Source organism: Acipenser ruthenus, chromosome 7, assembly GCF_902713425.1.
Source record: "Acipenser ruthenus chromosome 7, fAciRut3.2 maternal haplotype, whole genome shotgun sequence".
NCBI classification, from domain to species: domain Eukaryota; kingdom Metazoa; phylum Chordata; class Actinopteri; order Acipenseriformes; family Acipenseridae; genus Acipenser; species Acipenser ruthenus.
This window is the reverse complement of record NC_081195.1, coordinates 38,510,831-38,528,970: the sequence shown is the minus strand read 5'-3', so window position 1 is coordinate 38,528,970 and position 18,140 is coordinate 38,510,831.

Below are 18,140 nucleotides of genomic sequence, written 5' to 3'. Positions count from 1 at the left end.
AAATAATAATAATAATAATATATTCCAGTCGAATCGTAGTTGGTGTCGTGTTTCAGTACGACAGGTAGGCTAGCAAATTGTCCCACCATGTCTGAAAATACATGAGCCGTGCAACACAAGGAATTTGTTTTGAATGGTCTTGGAAATCAAATTTGCATATATCACAAGTCATATACGAGACAGTTACTATAGGTTTAAGTGACCTAACACCATTTTCTATGATCGCTGCTTTTCTTAGACTGGAGAACAGCAATCCACACAAATCCAAACAGATGTTCTTCACCTCTTTCACTTTGAATGGTAAATTAGCCCAGTCAACACCAATGACCCTCAACTGTGAAGAGCGTATCTAAATAACTGATGAATCTGTTTGTGCAGCTGTACCTTTTGAAACTTAGGGTAACTGTCTGAATGTCACTAGTCTGTAAAATATAAAAGGATATATTAACAATTGATCTAACCATGGTTGATCTAAATACCACCGAGAAATGCCACGTTTGGTCCTGATTTCATATTTAAATGGTGGCGGTATTTAGATTTACCGCTGTTGAGAGCAAATGAATAGACACCAGTGTTCTAAATCTTTTTTATTGCTATGTAAATCTGCACCTAGTTTAATGTGGTCATATCAGTAGTGAGCAGTATTGTAAAGCAGCCTCTATTTGTCCCTTGTTTAGATGGAGAGTTGTATTATGTGTGTGGTGACAAAGAGAGGCTGGCTGTGCGGACGAAGGAGCTGGCACAGGAGCTCTTCAAAGAGTTCCACATCTCCTCTAAAGATGTGCACAATGGCATTTTCAAAACCAGGAACTCGCTGTCATCTACGTTTTACTGGCCAGGGTTATCTGTTGATGTAGAGGATTGGGTATGTATCTCTTTGAATGCATCTATCTTGTAGTCCATTCATTTTTCTGGTCTTTCATTTTAGTTTTGATGTGTAGGCCATATTGCCTTCATTAACATACAGACAAGGGAGAGTCACGTGATTCACAGCTGTGGTGGAGGCAGCAGGAGTAGGGGGCTCTAAGGTAAAGGTGTTATATATTATAATAAATGGTGTAATTTTTTAAATTTTAAAACTAAAAACATACACGAAAGAATCTAGAAGATGTCAGGAGAACAGCAGAAAGCAACAGAAGAAAAACAACAAATAAAGAGAAAAAAAACTTGCCCCCAACTTCTCCTGGACAGAGTACAGCCGCTAGTAACTACTAACGACGAGTCCGTGATGGAGGAGCTACGCAGCATCAAAACTTTATTGGAAGTACAATTACAATCCAACATTGAGGTAAAAGATGCGGCAGACAAGCTAACTAACGAGCTGACAGAGGCGGAATACAGGATTTCGTAGTTAGAGGATACAGTGTTACCAAACTCCGTCAGGAAAATTAGGGATAAACAAGACAAACACGGGAATGGTGGAGTACATGCACATTTAAGAAGTTCTTTCAGGAGAAGGATGTTGAATATGGTGTGATATCCTGCATTGATGAAAGTCACTTACAACAACCAAACCACAATTTTATCAAGTCCGTAAAAGAAACAGAACGTTTCAAGGATACTTTTCACCACGTTTTTTCCCAGGGAAGAAAACATGGAAATGTCATAAAACGAACATTTTATATATAAGGGACTGTGGCAAAGTGGTTAGCAGTGTGCAGGTGCAGGTGAAGGTGATCAATAAACAGACAGACAATTATAATCCAGGTGCAATGTTGTTTTAATGTTGTTTTTAAATCCAATGGCCTGATGGCAAAACAACAGTAAATAATAACAATGGTAATGAAGCAATACAGCAGCGTGTATTGCTTATTTGTAATTCACGGGTTGCAAAATAATAACAGTCCCGTTATTAGTTCACCCACACGTAACACATACACAAACACCAGTCCACAGTGCGTGCTCTAGTGCTCATGGTGAAGACAGTTCTTTAGTGTTAAACAAAAGTGCAGTGTTGTTGATCTGGGTTTAATGCTGGCCTTTGGTGACAGCTCTGGATTGTGTTAGCCATCCAAATAATTACAAACAGTATTATTAACAACAAACAAAAACAAACAAAAAACTCACGTTTCACAATACAGGTTCTCCTTCTGGTCCTTTTTAATATAACCATTCACAAAAGGAACAGATCACATCACTACGTCCCCTTTTTATAACGTCACCCTTGACCCCTTGGTCAACGAGTGCATCCGCTCCTCCAATCCACGGATGCCACTCTGTGTCCCGTCCGGGCCATTGAGTTCATATACCGTAGCTTTGCCCCCTTTCTAGATGGCCGACTTCCACCTAACCCTGGGAATAAACTGTCGTGCCATTTAGTCCACGGTATTCTGTTCCCTTTATGCCTCGCGGGTTGGGAGGGAGATCTAACACCAAGAGTCATTCATTCTCTGTTACAGTGACCCTATAACCTTTGTAACATAGCGGGTTGTGAGAGACGGCAGGGAGGGGGTTAAAACCTCCCTGCAAAGAAAAAAGGAAAAAAACCATGTGAGAATGCACCTTTTTGTTTGATTTGTGTTGCTTTATTATTTCATTTAGTTTGCTAATTGTTTTATTGTTTTGTTTAATTGTTTTATTATTAATTATTATCCGCACCTGGGCATTATTAAAAATTAGATCCAGGTGCGGGAGTTTAAAAGGAGAGCAGGCAGTCTGATCGGGGCTGCTGAGTGGAAGGAGGCAGAGAGGTGCGCTGTCTCCGAGTAGCCAAAGGAAGAGAGAGAGAGAGAAAAAGTAAGTGTTGTTTTGAAACCAGTGTGTTTTGGGAAGGACGGGTAAACAGCGTAGCTGTCCCGCGTTAGTCAGGGTGTTCCTGAAAGTTGAGTTAGTGCTCCAAGAGGAGCTAGGTGTTTGTTTTGCTTTTGTATTTTGTTTGTTTTATTTTTGTGTTTATTAAAAAAATAGCGCGTCAGCGCTTGAAAAATCCATTCCTGTGTTTCTGGGTCAAGTTCTTAAAGGGGCAACGAACCCGAGTGAGTGCAAATCTTTTACATTTGGTGTCAGAGAGTGTGGGCGCCCCTACGACCCAGAGAAAGATGGATTTATGGGACCTGATCGAGCAGATCAATAGAAATGCCGCTGCTCAGAAGGAGCAGCTGGAGAGATGGGAGAGAGAGATGGGGTTGGCACCGCAGAAGAGACAGGAGCGGGAGCCAACCGAATTGGAGCGGTTACTCCTGGAATGGGAGCAGGCTAGCGGAGCTCCGCAGCCTCCGGAGCCCAGAGGGGAGGAGCTGCCGCTGCCGGAGCCCAGAGGGGAGGAGCTGCCGCTGCCGGAGCCCAGAGAGGAGGAGCTGCCGCTGCCGGAGCCCAGAGGGGAGGAGCTGCCGCTGCCGGAGCCCAGAGGGGAGGAGCTGCCGCTGCCAGAGCCCAGAGGGGAGGAGCTGCCGCTGCCGGAGCCCAGAGGGGAGGAGCTGCCGCTGCCGGAGCCCAGAGGGGAGCTGCCGGAGCCCAGAGGGGAGGAGCTGCCGCTGCCGGAGCCCAGAGGGGAGGAGCTGCCGCTGCCGGAGCCCAGAGGGGAGGAGCTGCCGCTGCCAGAGCCCAGAGGGGAGGAGCTGCCGCTGCCAGAGCCCAGAGGGGAGGAGCTGCCGCTGCCAGAGCCCAGAGGGGAGGAGCTGCCGCTGCCGGAGCCCAGAGGGGAGGAGCTGCCGCTGCCGGAGCCCAGAGGGGAGGAGCTGCCGCTGCCGGAGCCCAGAGGGGAGGAGCTGCCGCTGCCGGAGCCCAGAGGGGAGGAGCTGCCGCTGCCGGAGCCCAGAGGGGAGGAGCTGCCGCTGCCGGAGCCCAGAGGGGAGGAGCTGCCGCTTCCGGAGCCTAGGGAGGAGGTGACAAGCGTACCTCCACCACAGCCCCGACCACCACCCCTACGGTCCAGTCCGGCGTCGCTGCGTCCAGTCCCTCACCCCTTGCTCCTGGACACCCTGTCGGTTAGCCTGGACCTCCCTTCACTTGACCTGGAGCCCAGGAGTCGGCAGGATCGGGCACAGTTCTCCACCTGGTCCCCTGCTCCGCTCCTCCTGGTCACTAAGACGTCGCTACGCTGCTCCCAGACGTCGCGTACGCTCCCCCTGGTCACTACTTCGCTCCCCCTTGTTGACCGGACGTCGCTGCACTGGGTCCCAGCTGCAGACCTCTGCCCGCTACTGCAGCCTCCAGTGCCCCGGTTATCGTTCCGGTCGCCCCTGACAAACCGGTGGGGTCCCTCGTCGCCGGTGCGCGGCCCCTACCTGGCTGACCCAGGACGTGGACCGATCCACCCTCGAGTTCGCCCGTGGAAGAGGGCGAAAATTGACATTTATGGACTCGAGGGTGGGTGGTTGTGTTTTAGGGGAGGAGGTGGCCGTCTCGTGGCCTGTGTCTTGGAAAGACAAGGGGGGGGAAGTGTAACATAGCGGGTTGTGAGAGACGGCAGGGAGGGGGTTAAAACCTCCCTGCAAAGAAAAAAGGAAAAAAACCATGTGAGAATGCACCTTTTTGTTTGATTTGTGTTGCTTTATTATTTCATTTAGTTTGCTAATTGTTTTATTGTTTTGTTTAATTGTTTTATTATTAATTATTATCCGCACCTGGGCATTATTAAAAATTAGATCCAGGTGCGGGAGTTTAAAAGGAGAGCAGGCAGTCTGATCGGGGCTGCTGAGTGGAAGGAGGCAGAGAGGTGCGCTGTCTCCGAGTAGCCAAAGGAAGAGAGAGAGAGAGAAAAAGTAAGTGTTGTTTTGAAACCAGTGTGTTTTGGGAAGGACGGGTAAACAGCGTAGCTGTCCCGCGTTAGTCAGGGTGTTCCTGAAAGTTGAGTTAGTGCTCCAAGAGGAGCTAGGTGTTTGTTTTGCTTTTGTATTTTGTTTGTTTTATTTTTGTGTTTATTAAAAAAATAGCGCGTCAGCGCTTGAAAAATCCATTCCTGTGTTTCTGGGTCAAGTTCTTAAAGGGGCAACGAACCCGAACGAGGGTTATACTTTTACACCTTATATCATTTTACAGTGATTTTGGTATGTATAATTGAAAAGGTAATTTGATCCATTGTTTGTTTGTACTCAAAATGTACTCAAAATGTCTTCCCCAAGATTCCGAGCTTTAGGTAGGATGGCATTAGGACCAGCATGGTTTTTTTTCTTTGAAGGACGTAACATTCATTGTATTTTGTAAGTGCTTCTTCCAGAGAAAAGGCTTTGGAACACAGACAAGGTACTCCGCAGCATCGTAGCCTGCAGTTTTGTTTTTCACTGGCAGAAGGCAGCTGTCCCTAAAAAGTGTGCTTGACAGACCGGCCCATCCTTAGATAAGTTCCCTCCTATGTCCCTAATTGCCCGTCCCGATCACTGGATGCTGGGTTACAGTCTGTACCTATTAAAAAAAATATGGCACCTACTTAGAGAAGCCCCTTCATCTGATGCCTTCAAATCTAGATTGAAACCCCGTTTTTATAGCCTGGCATTCTCATCTGGATGAGCTGATATTCTTGTCTCCATGTTCCCACTGTTGCTCTTTTTTAAAACTAGATTAAAAACACATTTTTATAATATAGCTTATATATCCAAATTGTTTGCCTCTTTCTGTATTTATTTATTTATTTATTTATTTATTTATTTATTTATTTATTTTACTGCTTATTGTTGTTTTTGTAATATGTATTGTTTTCATCCTTAAAGTGCTTTTTTGGCGACCTGTCATGAAAGGCGCTATATAAAAATACAATTGATTGATTGATTGATTGATTGAGAAGCAGAGCTGGGAATAAAAAATGGATGCTTGCTACGGAGAATGAGATGAGGGTATTTATTTCTTTGTTGGTGTTGTAAGGAAACCTTGTCAGGATTGGTACTGGTCAAAACGACAGATTTATTCTGCTGATGAAGTACCTACACTTCACAGATAATAATGCATATAACAGCGATACACACCTGTACCTGAAACTGTGGAAGATACAGTATATGACGTGATTGAAAATTTGCGACGCAAGTTTTTTGATGCATATGTGATAGATAAAGATGTTAGCATTGATGAGAGTTTGTTAAAATGCTACAATTGTAAACACATTGTTGTTATTTAAGTTCTATTGAAATAATATGTTTCTGTTTTTCGTAATAACAATGTGTGTTTTTAAAAATGGTTTTGAATGGTTTTGAAAACTGTCCAAACTGCTATTTGAGGGCTAACAATGAAAAATCTGCAACAAAAAAAAAAAAGGGCAGCTGGGTAGTTAAATATCTTTAGTTAACTTTGTCATCTCTTTTTTTAAATATCTTAAGACTTCTATCACATCCTGCCTAATTCTTACCTGTTCCAATCTGAAAGCTCCAATTCTTATCTGTTCCAAACTGAAAGCACTAATTATGTTTGTAAAGCACTACAGATGCAAAACATTATAAATGTGTGACAGACAGCGAATGAAACAGAGTCAACAATCTCCCTCCCGACCTGTGAGGGCGCTATATAACAAGAAGTGAGCCCCAGAGCCACAATACGTGATTGCACTCGCTACCAAAGGGGGCGTGACTGAAGGTATATCGGGATGTGGCCGAGCGATCTGTTCCTTGTGTTATGGTTAAGCAAAGACCTACGAGGAAAAACCTGTATACTAACCGTGAGTGTTTTGTCCTGTCTAGTAACTGTCTTGTTTGTCATTGTTAGACGGCTAAACTATCCGGGAGCTGTTGCTAGGGGCCAGTTTCCAAACCCGGACTATACATCACTACTGTGCACATTATCTGTATTTCACCAACTACTCTAAGAGCACTCACTGTGGTCTTGTGACCGTGTTGTGTTTGTGTGTCTGATTTCATATCGTGTCGTATTATTTCGGGACTGAACCCATTGTTTTGCATGGAGCGATGCACATTGCTGTGTAGAGCCTGTGCTTATTATTTAAGTGTTGCTGGCATGCAACCCAGCCAAATAAAGAGCTGTTTTACCGTGAACTGTCTTGTGTCTATTATTCCTGAGCACCGCATCACCACTACACCTACACACTGCAAACCACTTTGCCACAATATAATATTAATCAAAAATGTAATAATCCTTGCTGCATGTAATGTAATAACTTCCTCAAGGCAAAATCTAATACTAAACCATGCATAATAAAACTCATTGACAATAGGAACAAACACAACAGCACCACAAATGTGAAAAGGAAACCTATTCTTCAACAAGCATGACACATTTAAGCAACAAAGAACACTGCGGTGTACACCTACTTGCAATTTGAAGATTGTGAACAGGATTGTGGGACAAGAGCACAGGTCGTTCCTTCAATCATTTGCCGTCAAATCGTATTTAATGTACACACCAGTGTTCTTTTATTGCTATTCAGTCATTTGAATGTCAGCTACACAAAAACACCTATCAGAAAATACACACATCTCATCTTTTTGCCATGGACTACTGAGAGACCTAGCACTAAATTTAAACCCACGAGGCACACAGTTTAAACTCAGGAGGGAAATTAGGCTAATTAAATATACATACTGACACCTGCAATGGTTTATACATATGTTGTATTTTTTAAAGTAAGTAATTGTGTGTCTTAAATTATTTAAAAAATGCATTCTGTAATTTAAAATGCCAAATAGAAATGTGATTCGTCAAATCTAAATCCACAGGGCATATGTCTGTCTGGTTTGGTAACATTGACTTGGTTTCTTAAATTGAGTTAATTAAATAATGGAGGAAAAGCTTTGAAAATATGTCCCACATCCCTGTAGAGTCAAACGTGGTCTTCCTGGACAGGTTATACTTTGACAACAGCAGTCGGTGAATAGAAAGCAGATAGTTGTTGCAAGTTTATTCTTCTGAGTGTGCAAAGCATTGATAACATTATTTTTATTACATTTTTTTTTTAAATTGGAAAACTGTTGTGTTGCATACTTGCAGTCTGTGTTTGAAAAAATAATTTGTTAATTTCTTTGAAGATATCAACATGTGAGATCTGTCAGAAGTTTGGCAAGCCTTTCTTCCGAGTTAAACCGCAGCAACAGAACAGTCAGGTAACTAATTTCTTCGACAATATTTTCAATTATTATAATTGAAAATCTGTTTAAATGTTTTCTCTGCAAACAACAAATTGTCCAAAGCCAATATTCAGTATTCAATTTTAATTCAGATAATAAAATGAGTGGAAGAGCAGCAATGAAAATAGAATGCACAAAGTTTATTTGTGTGAAAGAACGTTTTTTCTGAACTGTGAAATACAAAGTGTAAAAAGTGACCCTGCGTCCCGTTTCCCAGTTGGTTTAGGTACAAGATGTAACCCCACTGGGTGCTGACAGTGCAGTGAAGGGCCAGGGAAGACAGCAGCAGTAATGAAAATGAAGACAGTGTTTATTACCCCACCAAGGGGATCAATATCCCTTTCAACAACAATATTGTGGAGGCGTCTGCACGTAGGTACAAAACTGGGACTTATACAGTGAGACTTATAATGTAAAGAAAATGTACTGTGTTGCCAGGCCTGGCACCAGACTTTTGTGGGCCCTGGGCAATGGACCTCTAGTGGGCTTCCCACCCCTAATCCCAACCTCTGCCCTCAATCCAAAAATATATTTTTAAAAACTTTATTTTTAAATTAAAATATAAGTTTGTCAATAACAACATATATGCATTTGATTAAGCAAATATAAATGACTGAAAATCTATCACTTACCAGTCAAAAGGCTTTCCGTCTTGATTTCTCAGTTGCAAATTTGTAGATCACATTGTCAAAGTTAAAAGTTTCAGCTTCCTGTGACTCACTTGAAAAAACAGCCAAGGCATTCAATCGTTCCTGTGACATCTGTGACCTAAGGTAGTTTTTGATGAGTTTTAATTTGCTGAAACTCCTTTCTCCTGAGGCATTTGAGACTGGAAGAGACAATAACTGCATTTGGAAACATAGGGCACAGTGATCGGGAGGCAATGAACTGCAGAGTATCCAAAGGTGAAAGGTGATCAGGTAGCATCCTTGCCAGTGTTTTAAGTTCCTGAAATATTTCTAGCCCAGACAGGTCCTGAGCTACACAGTCTGAGAAGTCCCTGCACTGCTTCTCAAACTCTTCAGTGTCAGCAGCATTTTTTTTTTAAATATCAAATAGGAATCCATAGTTAATATGACATTTTTGCAGGAAATTGAATCTTGTTTTAATTTCAGCCAGCACTGTTTCAAGCAGGGGTTTAGCCTAGGGTCAGGGTACAGTGCTGCAGGAGCAGCTTTGAGGCAAAAAGCTTCTTGGCAGTTTTGATCTGAGCACTTTCTTGCTCTTTTGCGGACAGGATTTTCAGTTGGAATATTTAGCTGTTTGCAAACTTCTGCAGCTTGGGTTTCAGACTTTACAAGTCCATCGAGAGAGTAAGCTTGAAAATCTGAAATCACAGTTTCAACCAAAGGAATCTCACTGACAATGTTAGCATGTTTTGTTTGCAAAGCCATGCTAACTCTGTCAATTTGTGACAAGATTTCATGCCCATTTGTTAAACAAGTGTGTGCGTGGAAATTTGACTGTGCCTCTGATAACGCTTCAGCATCAAAAATGTTGCTGTCAGAAGCTGCTCAAAAGCTCCATTAAGCTACGGAAACTGTAACACAATTGCTCTAACTGAAAAAACGTGCGCTCCAGCGCGTTTCACAGAGGCCCCTCAGTGTAAGTTTTGTCAAGTGCTGCTTCAGAACTTCCCAGCGTTTCATAAAAGCAGCAAATAACGTGTAAGTTCTCTGAAAAAGTCCAAAAAATGACTTTGCCTCAGTGGAGCTTTCAGCGGCATGCATAATTACAAGAATCCATGTGTGTGGAGAGCAAGGAACAAAAAAAGCCAATGGGTTTTTTTTGGCAACGATAGCTTGGACTCCATTGTACTTGCCCTTCATATTAGCACAGTTGTCATAACATTGGCCACGGAGATTACAGATCAACAAGCCAAAACTACTGAGGCATTCTAACACACTAGCAAGCCACAGATTATTGCAGGCTTGTTTCTTTAACACTAAAACAAACATGGCCATGCAAACTGCAAACCCTTACGTGCTGCTTTCTCTCGCAGTTTAAATCTGAATGGAGGGAGTATTCACTTATCACAATGAGATCTGTTATTTTAATCATAGCAGTAAGGATTGTGATAAAAAAAACAACTATCTGATAAAATAAATGTTGGTGTGTACAGTTCAGTTCGTGTCATGTAGATTGGAAGAGTAAATTCAATCTGACGTCTTCGTTTAAAATCCTACTAAGAAAATGTTACTTTCAAACTTCCGTTTCCCTTTCCTATAATGAATATAGACTTATATATAGAATATAGTTATATTGAGACTTGTTTGTGTCTATGACCACTAGAACACTTTTGGTAATTTTAAATTAATCACAGAAAAAGCGCCTTAATATGCAACACAGCCACAAGGAGAACATTTAAAAAAATGTAGTCGGCTTTATATCCTGTCCCCCTCCCCCAGTAGGAAAGTGCACATGCTTGCTTCTGACCTGGAAAGTGAATAGGTATTTTGCTGCCTGCTCCAGCAAAGATGAACCCCCAGGCAGGTCAGGGATCTCTTTGTCCACTGTTATTTTTTTTTTAACCCGCAAGCTTGACACTCTTTAAAGTAGGATTCTAAATCCACATGCTGCATCGGCTGCATTTTGCCACATTCTTGAATTCTCTCCAATAGTTTTGGAGTGAAGAAGACAATACATGTTGGTACTTGTGAAGCCTGGAATTCCTGAAAGTTCATATTATTTAAATTATAAAAACAAAATGAAAATACAATTTGTTATGTTGCTGTAATGTTTATTTTTAATTTCATTAGGGTCAATTTTAGTGGGTATTTCAACAAGCATGTAAGATACGTTGTGCAGAGTAAGTCATACAACTACAGCAGTCTCTAGTGGGCAGGAACCTGATGAACTCAAGCAGACACCTGCCGAACTGGACTTTGTTCCCCAGGGGCCAGTAACTCTGAGACATCTGCCGTCAAATGTATGGGTTTAAAGGGGCGATTGGAAGACCCCACTGACTCTCAGTTCTGTGGGGAATTGCTGCTATGAGGGAGAGTAATTGAATTGGGTTTCATGAAAGTATTACCTTAAAGATATATTTTACAAATAACTTTTGCAGGATGCAAAGGGAGAGCAAAGCAAACCAGTGGAAACTGTGAAACTTACCAGGAAAAGGATAAAAGAGGACCCTGTAAAGCACGCAGAGTATCTCAGGCGGGAACGTGAAAGATACATTAAGAGAAAGGAGCAGGGGAAAATCAAACGCATCAGAGAAAGGACTACCCGTGAACAGCACTGGCAGCGGACAAAGTGGAGGGCCTATCAGGCAAAGCACAGGAAGGCTCATAAAGGACATCCATCCTGGTCTGAAAACACAGCTGCACAGCCAACCACATCCACTGAGTCCCCAGCAGAGACTGACAAAATGGTAAGGGGTAATGTGACAGGGTGAAAACCATGTATGTGATACAATTTTAAATAGTTTGTATTGTGTATATAGTTGGAATGTTGTTGCCTTAACTAGCTGGGCGTGATTGAATCGTTGCTTATTAAGATCACTGGATCCTGATCAGGTGGCCCAAATCTATCACATTCTGTAGTGCGTCACATTTAAGCATTTTACAGACTATCTTAACCTAATCTGTTAGAAACTGTTTCAAACTAGTCCTTTGTTTGTGGTGTTCTGTTTTCGCAGTGTCTCCACTCCTCCACACAACTTGATTAGACACCTGCTAACTTTGGCGCTCTGCCCAGTCGCCAAGATACGAGAGACTGCAGATGTCTTGCTTAGGTAGTTACATGTGCTTTAAGCTGTATCAAAATATGAAAATAAAACTTTAACACAGAAGTAAAGAAACTTATAATCAAACACATAATTAATACTTTATGCAGAATGTCATCTACAATACATGTAATCTTTACACACAAATGTAATAAGTGTTATTGGGTTTTCATGATGGATATACTGATAGGTAAGAACTATAGAAAGTTAATAAAATACAGTGCCATTATTTTATATATATATATATAATATAAATAATGGCCTGTAAAGGGTTAAAGCATTGCAATATAACTAGGGAGCACTGTATTTTATTAACTTTCTATATATAAAAAATAATAATCATTTACAAAAATGCACACACTTGTTTTTAAGAGTCACAAGTCATTCAAATGTTGTCAAATCACCATAAAAACATTTATCATTTAAAAGCTTAGAACTTGAAGAATATTATTTTCAAAGTGTTTACAGAATCCAGAACATGGTAAACTGTAAAAAGGTACAGAATTGGCAGAAAAGAATTTAAACATTTCTTAAAAAACAATAACAATGTATCCTCCGGCTATCCCATTTCAGTGTTTCAGGTCCCAAAACTTTGTGCTGCTGATTAAAGCAATGTTCCCACCAGAGAGACAGTAGTACTCAGTCTGCATATGAAGACCTTTTTCCAGTAACTATTTACATAATTCAGAACATGCTGGAGTATAAAAAAAACAAGTAAAATTACAAACATTTTTCAATAACTATTTATATATTCACAGTTCTCCAATAAGACGACCATAAACAGAATGAGCTTTGACCTCTTGTAGTCAAATAAGCAAATAACAAAATAAATAAATCAAATAGTAAATACTGTAAATCAAATATTACAAAACAAGACCAATAAATAGATTTCAACAAACATACATACATAAATAAGTAAATAAATCACTGTTGTGTCACAGTTTAGTTTGATTTTATGTTGTGTGCCAGAACTCAAAACATGGTAGCGTACAAAGTGGAATGTTCCCACAAGGTATGCAGCCTGCACATCTACCCTGCGAGATCGCTTATCGAATTCCATTTAATAACTTCACTCCACACAAAATTAGCTCACCGTTTCCCTCCTAACTAAAGTCATCCAGCTTCAAAGTTCATCTAGCCTTCCCTTCAGTCCACTTGATTGTTTTAAGCTATCGGTACACACAGCCCATTTCAGCGCTATTTTAAAAATAAAAATAAACCAGGCAGCTCTGTGAAGGGACAGGGCCTGAAATATTCTGTCCTGGCCTGGAAAGGATTAAACCACGGAACAGGTTATCATGCACGGTATGGTCATATGCCCGTCATGCAGTTACACTAACCCTTTTATTCTCATAAGCCAGAGCACAAACTGCACAGACTCTTACCTATGACTCCTCCTGACTACAGCTTTAGAAAGAAGGAGCATTGCAGATCAAGTTTAAATTATCAAAATGTTTTTATAAACGCAGTTAAAAACACTGATAATTGTAAACAGATGCCCCTTCTGGTAATGCAAATTTGGGACTTGAATTAAGGCAATTGGATGTGTTTAGGAGCAGCCTTAGTAAAGCACCCACCTGCTAGTTTCTGACGTATTTGTTTCTGTGCTTTCTTACCCAGTGATTTTGTTTTGTGTTCCCAATCCAGATTGAAAATGAAAACAATGGAACAATGCTACTTGGTGAACCACAACAAGGATTTATTAAGGTAATGTATTATAACAGCAATACTAAGCAGTACAATATACAAAATATTAAATAAATACTTTTGTGATAAACCACTCCTTCATAAACTACACCCTCTGCAATACACCAGATTTTACCAGTAAACAGGATTCCTGCCATAGTCCTCTTTAAACCACAGCCTCTTATAACCCACCATTTATTTTATTGAGATTTATCTATATCTAGCGTTTTAATGGATGAATGTTTATTTGCAACCTATTTGCAGGTCCAGTATTTCATTTTTAATAAGTGTAATAAACTATAAAGGTTATGGTAGAGTTTAATTTAAACCATGATGATATATTGTATGTTTTAAACAATTACATTAATTCGATGCTGTTATTTCATACGGTAACACATTTGGCCCTATTTTGAGGCAAATGCAAATGCTAAGGTGTGAGATGAGTCATACAGCCAGGAGAGTACAAGTGAGGCTGAGTGAAGTTGCTAAGGATTCCATAAGGAGTGTCACATTGACTCTAATGCTACCACGAGTTAGGCAAATTCGGCGCAGGACTGAGTCACCTCACCGTGCTGCAGTAGCCCTTACTGACCAGGCGCCAAAAACTGGCAAAATTATTTTTTTTCATTTCAGAATTGTCTCTACCTTTGCAATACAAAACATGAAGACACTACTACAACTTTAAAAAACCCCACCATGTATATAAGTGCAAAATTAGAGCTACAGCATCGGTAAGATGAAAAAGTGACTCACCAAGTTTTACATAGACAGATAGACAGACATATGCTACTTATGCCCCCTAATTCTGAAACCCTTAACGTGCTAATTAGCAAGGTTGTAGTAGACTTGCCACTGACAGCAATCAGACAGCGTGGAGAGGCAACTAGAAATGACAGAATGCCTTATTATATAGTCAAAAGTGTAGAATATAAATCAAGGGCGGGTATGTTGCAGTTGGTTAATGCACTTGTTAGAACACTATGACATTGCAGCTTTGGAGGGAATACAGCAAAATGCACCTAGACTAAAGCTAAAATGTATGCATCCTAGTGGTAGGTTCAGTGAATTTTAGCCTATTTAGTCAAAGTCTTTTAAAATCCTAAAAGGAGTCAACAAAGGTGATTTTAGTCACTTTTTCAAACACAGCACAGAGACCAGGTCTAGATGACACAGTTGTATATTGAATGGAGACAGATACAGATCAGAGACAAACAGTAAGTGGAGAGTGAGTGGAATGAGTTACCAGACCATGGTGTTGCTGCTTAGTCATTGGGATGCTTTAAGAACCGAATAGACTCTAGTTCTAGTTCTGGGGTAAATCAGCTACAAGGAACCGGATGAGCATTGGTGAGCCAGTTAGTACGTTTTAGTGAATTGAAAAAAATCTTACAAGAAGTGATAATTTACAATTTTTCCAAATCCAGAATTTGATTTATGTTTAATGTTGATGCACAAATTTCTTTATTTGCATTTAGATTACTGCCACATGGGATTGGCTTGGGATCGATATAATTGGACCTCTGCCAGAGACAAAGAACGGACACACCTATATTTTAACAGTGATCGATTATTTCTCAAAATGGGTGGATGCTTTCCCCATGAAAACCAACTGTGCAAAAGAGGTTGCTGAGAAGCTGTGTGCAGTGATTTGCCAATACGGTTGTCCAATCAGGATTCTTACTGATCAAGGCACAGAATTTGTCAATGAGGTACTGGTAGTGTTTTGTTTTGTTTTGTTTTATTTTATTTTTTTCATAAAATTTCATAACAAAAAGGGTGCCTGATTTATTCCACGCTGGAAATCTGGAAAGAAAAGTAGCCATTATAACCTAGACATGGTCACCAGGAACAACCTACTGAAAGACTGCTCACCTTTTTTTCTTACTAATATGTTTAGCCTACATTCCCCTACCTTTTGTATACTGTATTTTAAGTAGTGAATACATCATTGATTCGATTTGATATTTAACCAAATGTTTCCCCAAAATATATTAAAATAATTGTATATAATAATTTGATTCAATAAAATCTCCTGCACCTCCTTTAGATACATGGGTCTCAATTGTGCAGTTTTGAAAGCATTGCAAACATGCATTTTCACTTAAAAACATGATACCTGCTGATATACTAGGTTAATGAAAGTTCTCGGTTCCTGTGCCTTTCTGTCACACTTCCTTCATCACCTCATATTTATGTGCTTTCATGTTTATCTTCAGGTGAACTACAACCTGTGCTGTTTGTTCTTTATAAAACACAGTGTACTAGTGGCATACTATCCATTAACCAATGAACTTGACAAAACAACTTTCTGCACCATGAAAAGGTAAGTGCTTGCTATCAAAAAATTATAATAGCGTGGAGAGCCAAACCTGGAGAGTGTTTTTGTGTCCACCTAAAATATTTTGTAGTCTTGCAATGACCAAAATGTTCAGTATGTTGGAATTGTAAAATGGTCTTTTGGGTCCAATTTGCCAAATATTAAATGGCTTTCAGTAACTTTTTTAATGAATTAACTTGTAATTTTATAAAATGTATGCACATACTTATGTACAGATTCCAGTATGTATACAGTAAGCACTAACAAATATCCTCTTTTTTTCTTCATTGTCTTTCAGCGCTCTTTTAAATCTTGTAAAAGAAAGGCAGGAAGACTGGGACATTAATTTGCCCCCTACATTGTTTCATCTTCGATACGAAAAACATGTAAACACAAAATGCAGCCCGTTTCGCCTGCTGTATGGAAGAGTAGCCCGATTACCATCTGAAGTACCTGCGGAATTACCAGTGAGTTCAGGAAGCAGTTAACTACCCACTAATTACAGCCAATAAGTAGAGCTATACAGCATTATTCCTTTAGAACCATCAAAGTCAACTGTTTTAATATGAGCGTAAATTATCTAAACTATATTAAATAAATCTAAACTATTGTACATTTCCATTCACCATATAGGTCTCCAATGTGCAGTTTTGAAAGTTATAGATTATGTGAAAGAGTAAAAGGATGCAATATTGTTTGTATGTTTTATGCGTCAAAAATGACAAATTATGCAACAATTTATGCGATATTAAATCAAACTATTTTAGCTGCTTGATGATGTTTACAGCATGTCTATCATAGCACCTGTGACATGATAGTATCGCAACCCAAGCTGTTACCGGCAGGAATTAGAGACTCGGAGACAAAAGCTGCAGTGAAGTTGCACACATTTATTTAACAACAAAACAAAGACCAACAAAAAAACAGGGCCAAAATAAAGATTCAAACAAAACAAGCAATCATAAGCTGGGCAATCACTTTCACTACAAGTAGTCAAAATGCACTTCACAACACAGGTCAAAAACACTCACCAAATTCCCTCCACTAAACAAAGATTTTCTTCCCCTTTATACAGGTGACCATTCTCCAATTAGCACTCAGTTACCTCATTGGAGAATGGCCACACCTGTGATTGTTAGCAGGGACAGAATTAACCACATGCCTGCCAACCTTGCATTCCTACACACACTATACGAGCAGGGCTTTTGCCCTGCCGCAGCAACCAATACAGCACAAAGACCACGCTCTTCCGTTTATTTTTCATTCCGATATACCAAAGACCCAGTGCAATATTTGTCAGGAGGTTTTGTCAAAAAGAACTCTTAATCCTGCAAAATTGAGACGCCCTTTATCTACAAAGCATTCAGAATGTCGGAAAAAAAAGAAAAAAAAATAGGAACTTTGCCATGAGCAACTTTCAAAACGTAAAATGACAACATTCCTTTATGACCTAGTATTGAAGATTCAAGCCCAGGAATCTCATTAAGTCAGGTACGTTATATAAAAACTTTACTTTCTACATGTACTTATACATATACACATACAAATTAGTTTCAAAGTACTGTTGTGAAAAAATGCGTGACAAGTGGTCTGTGGCAAAAAATGAGCTGTAAGTGAGTCCACATCTTTTGGGATACCAGAGAGAAGTACATTATAGTAATCAATTCTAGATGAAACAAAGACATGCATTAGTCCCAACTCATCCGGTTCAATCCATGGAGCTCACATGCTGTCTCACGTAAGCCATTGCATCATCTGGATTGTTAAAGATCTGCTCAGTTCCATTATGAGCGAGTCTGCAGCGTGCAGGATACAACAGAACGTGCTTCACATCCTGGTGGTCACGCAGAGCACATGTCACGGCGCCTTACACATCATGTTTCTTGCCGCAGCTGCAGCGTATAGGGAAGATAAGTAATAAAATCAGAGGGGTTCCCCTTCTGGCATGACGCAGGATTTCTTCACTAGCAATAAAGTTGTGTAACCTAATAATAAAAGGACACGGTTTTTCGCCCTGTTTTGGTTGTGGCTGGAGTGACCTATGTGCTCTGTCCAGCAGTGCGTCTTGTTTGTCCTAATCACAATGCAAGAGAGCCGGTGTGGTCAGCATTAATAGTTTTAGGGCAGTTAACCTCCTGTCATCTCACGACAGGGGACTGAATCCATAACACTACACTGCCCATTACACTAGCAGGGTCTTCTGAGTCATCTTACTGGCTGCAAAGCATGTCAGTCATTAGGGGAAGCAGGCTTTTCAAGATGGGGGCAATTTCACAGTAAAATGACAGAGAAAGTGCAGACTATCTGAAAGCAAGACCTGCAACCAGATTTCTTTAACCCAGTGTACTACTTGTCTGGATTAATACCTCAATTATATTTTAAACGAAATACTTTGAATTGT